Raw genomic sequence first — 4,972 nt, 5'->3', positions numbered from 1 at the left:
TTGTCCCACCACACTACCAGCCTTCAGAAATCTTTGTTATCTCCACTACAGAATGTTCCATTCATTCACTGCGAATCTGGAATTCATCTGACTCTCAACTCCACGCAGGTTTTCATTACACCACTGTTGAATGTCCAAGTAACCCAATGCTGGTTTTCAGCGGCCTGTTCATATTCGCAGCCCTGCTGTTTACTTGGCTATCGATTCAAGCCTGGTCAGCTCTTCATTTTCCTGTCCACACAACACAGGCTTCAGAAATCATTGGAATCTCCTCTACAGAATGTTCCATTCATTCACTGCGAATGTGGAATTCAACTGACTCTCCACTCCATGCAGGTTTTCCTTACACCACTGATGAATGTCCAAGTAACCCAATGCTGGTTTTCAGCTGCATGTTCACACTCGCAGCCATGCTATACAATTGGCTTTCCACTAAATCCTGATTAGTTCTTGATTTTCCTTCCACACGACCCAGCCTTCAGAAATCATTGGAATCTCCACTAGAGAATGTTCCATTCATTCACTGCGAATCTGGAATTCCTCTGAACCTCCACTCCCGGCAGGTTTTCGTTACACCACTGTTGAATGTCCAAGTAACCCAATGTTTTAAGTGTTTTCTTCACAAGCGCAGTGGTGCTGTTCAATTGGCTATCCACTCAACCCTGGCCAGCTCTACATTTTCCTGTCCACACCACAGAGACTGGAGAAATCATTGTTATCTCCACTACAGAATGTTCCATTCATTCACAGCGAATCTGGAATTCATCTGAATCTCCACTCCCGGCAGGTTTTCGTGACACCACTGGTAAATATCCAAGTAAGCCAATGCTGGTTTTAAGTGGCCTGCTCATACTCTCAGCCGTGCTGTTCAATTTGCTATCCACTCAACCCTCTTCAGCTCCATTTTCCTGTCCACATAACCCAAACTTCAGAAACAATTGGTATCTCCTCCACAGAATGTTCCATTCATTGACTGCAAATCTGAAATTCATCTAATTCTCAACTCCCGTCAGGTTTTCGTTACACCACTTGTGAATGTCCAATTAAGCCAAAGCTGGTTTTCAGTGGCCTGTTCTTACTACGAGACGTGCTGTTCATTTGGCTATCCATTCCACCCTGTTCAGCTCTACATTTTCGTGTCCACAAAACCCAGCCTTCAGAAATCATTGGAATCACCACTAGAGAATGTTCCATTCATTCACTGCGAATCTGGAATTCATCTGAATCTCCACTCCCGGCAGGTTTTCATTGCACCACTGCTGAATGTTCAAGTAACGCAATGATGGTTTTCAGCGGTCTATTCACACTCGAACCCGTGCTGTTCACGGTCTAGCGACTCAACACTGGTGAGTTCTTCTTTTTCCAGTTCAGACAATACAAACCCCAGAAACCATTGCAATCTACACTACAGAATGTTTCATTCATTCACGCGAATCTTGAATTCATCTTGTTCTCCACTCCCAGCAGGTTTTCGTTTCACCACTGGTGAATGTCCAAGCAACCCAAGGCTGGTTTCAGCTGCGTGTTAACACTCGCAGCCGTGCTGTTCAATTGGCTATCCAGTGAACGCTGGTTAGCTCTTGATTTTCCTTCCACACACCGAGCCTTCAGAAATCATTCTTATCTCCACTTCAGAATGTTCCATTCGTTCCCTGCGAATCTGGAATTCCTCTGACTCTCCACTCCAGGCAGATTTTCCTAACAACAGTGGTGAATGACCAGGTAATCCAATGCTGGTTTTCAGCGGCTGTTCACACTCACAGCCTTGCTGTTCAATTGGCAATCCAGTCAAACCTAGTCAGCTCTTCATTTTCCTGTCCACACAACCCAGCGTTCAGAAATCATTGGAATCTCTACTACAGAAATTCCCATTCATTCACTGTGAATCTGGAAATAATCTGAATCTGCATTCCAGGAAGGCTTTCGTTACACCACTGATGAATGTCCAAGTAATGCAATGCTGCTTCTTAGTGGTCTGTTCACACTCGAAACCGTGCTGTTCACTGGCTATCCACTCAACATTGGTCAGCTCTTCAATATCCTGTCCAGACTATCCAGATTTCTAAATCTTAGCAATCTCCACTACAGAATGTTCCATTCAATCACGCGAATCTGGAATTCATCAGAGTCTCCACTCCCGGCAGATTTTCGTGACACCACTGGTATATGTCCAAGGAAGCCAATGCTGGTTTTAAGCCGCCTGCTTATACTCTCAGCCGTGCTGTTCAATTTGCTATCCACCCAACCCTATTCAGCTCTACATTTTCCTGTCCTCATAACCCAACCTTCAGAAATAATTGGTATCTCCTCCACAGAATGTTCCGTTCATTCACTGCGAATCTTAAATTCATCTGACTCTCAACTCCCGGCGGGTTATCGTTACACCACTTGTGAATGTCCAAGTAAGCCAATGCTGGTTTTCAGTGGCCTGTTCATACTAAGAGACGTGCTGTTCATTTGGCTATCCACTCCACCCTGTTCAGCTCTACATTTTCGTGTCCACAAAACCCAGCCTTCAGAAATCATTGGAATCACCACTAGAGAATGTTCCATTCATTCACTGCGAATCTGGAATTCATCTGAACCTCCACTCCCGGCAGGTTTTCGTTACGCCACTGGTGAATGTCCAAGTAACTCAATACTGGTTTTCAGAGGCATGTTCAACTCGCAGAAGTGCTGTTCAATGGGCTATCCACTCAATATTGGTCAGCTCTTCACTTTCCTCTCCACACAAACCAGCCTTCAGAAATCATTGGGATCTCCACTACAGACTGTTCCATTCATTCACTGCGATTCTGCAATTCATCTGACTCTCCGCTCCAGGCAGGTTTTCATTACAGCACTGGTGAATGACCAAGTAATCCAATGCTGGTTTTCAGCCGCCTTTTCACACTCGCAGTGTGCTGTTCAATTGTCTATCCACTCAAACCTGGTCAGCCTTTCATTTTCTTTTCCACAATATCAGACTTCAGAAATCATTGGAATCGCCAGTACAGAATGTTCCATTCATTCACTGCCAATCTGGAATTCATCTGAATCTGCACTCCAGGTAGGCTTTCATTACACCACTTATGAATGTCCAAGTAACACAATGCTGGTTTTCAGCGGTCTGTTCACACTCTAAGCCCTGCTTTTTACTGGGTATCCACACAACTGTGGTCAGTGTTTCATTTTCATGTCCAAACAATCCAGACTTGAGAAATCATTGCAATCTCCAGTACAGAATGTTCCATTCATTCACTGCGAATCTGGAATTCAACTGAATCTCCACTACCTGCAGATTTATCTTACACCACTTGTGAATGTCCAAGTAAAACAATGCTGGTTTTCAGAGGCCTGTTCATATTCGCCGTCGTGCTGTTCAATTGGCTATCCACTCAACCTGTTTTGCTCCTCATTTTCCTGTGCACACAACCCAGCCTTCAGAAATCATTGTAATCTCCACTACAGGATGTTCCATTCATTCACTGGGAATCTGGAATTCATCTGAATCTGCACTCCACGCAGGCTTTCGTTACACCACTGCTGAAAGTCGAAGTAATGCAATACTGGTTTTCAGTGGTCTGTTCACATTCGAAGCCGAGGCTTTTTACAGGCTATCCACTCAACACTGGTCAGCTCTTCATTTTCGTGTCCCCACAATCCAGATTTCAGAAATCATTGCAATCTCCACTACAGAATGTTCCATTCATTCACTGCGAGTCTGGAGTTTATCTGATTCTCCACTCCCGCCTGGTTAACATTACACCACTTGTGAATGTCCAAGTAAGCCAATGCTGGTTTTCAGAGGCCTGTTCATACTCGCAGCCGTGCTGTTTAATTGACAATTCACTCCACCCTGTTCAGCTCTTCATTGTCCCACCACACTACCAGCCTTCAGAAATCTTTGTTATCTCCACTACAGAATGTTCCATTCATTCACTGCGAATCTGGAATTCATCTGACTCTCAACTCCACGCAGGTTTTCATTACACCACTGTTGAATGTCCAAGTAACCCAATGCTGGTTTTCAGCGGCCTGTTCATATTCGCAGCCCTGCTGTTTACTTGGCTATCGATTCAAGCCTGGTCAGCTCTTCATTTTCCTGTCCACACAACACAGGCTTCAGAAATCATTGGAATCTCCTCTACAGAATGTTCCATTCATTCACTGCGAATGTGGAATTCAACTGACTCTCCACTCCATGCATGTTTTCCTTACACCACTGATGAATGTCCAAGTAACCCAATGCTGGTTTTCAGCTGCATGTTCACACTCGCAGCCATGCTATACAATTGGCTTTCCACTAAATCCTGATTAGTTCTTGATTTTCCTTCCACACGACCCAGCCTTCAGAAATCATTGGAATCTCCACTAGAGAATGTTCCATTCATTCACTGCGAATCTGGAATTCCTCTGAACCTCCACTCCCGGCAGGTTTTCGTTACACCACTGTTGAATGTCCAAGTAACCCAATGTTTTAAGTGTTTTCTTCACAAGCGCAGTGGTGCTGTTCAATTGGCTATCCACTCAACCCTGGCCAGCTCTACATTTTCCTGTCCACACCACAGAGACTGGAGAAATCATTGTTATCTCCACTACAGAATGTTCCATTCATTCACAGCGAATCTGGAATTCATCTGAATCTCCACTCCCGGCAGGTTTTCGTGACACCACTGGTAAATATCCAAGTAAGCCAATGCTGGTTTTAAGTGGCCTGCTCATACTCTCAGCCGTGCTGTTCAATTTGCTATCCACTCAACCCTCTTCAGCTCCATTTTCCTGTCCACATAACCCAAACTTCAGAAACAATTGGTATCTCCTCCACAGAATGTTCCATTCATTGACTGCAAATCTGAAATTCATCTAATTCTCAACTCCCGTCAGGTTTTCGTTACACCACTTGTGAATGTCCAATTAAGCCAAAGCTGGTTTACAGTGGCCTGTTCTTACTACGAGACGTGCTGTTCATTTGGCTATCCATTCCACCCTG

Source organism: Sorex fumeus, unplaced genomic scaffold, assembly GCF_029834395.1.
Source record: "Sorex fumeus unplaced genomic scaffold, SorFum_2.1 ptg000114l, whole genome shotgun sequence".
Lineage (NCBI taxonomy): Eukaryota > Metazoa > Chordata > Mammalia > Eulipotyphla > Soricidae > Sorex > Sorex fumeus.
Note: the sequence above shows the minus strand (reverse complement) of the source record.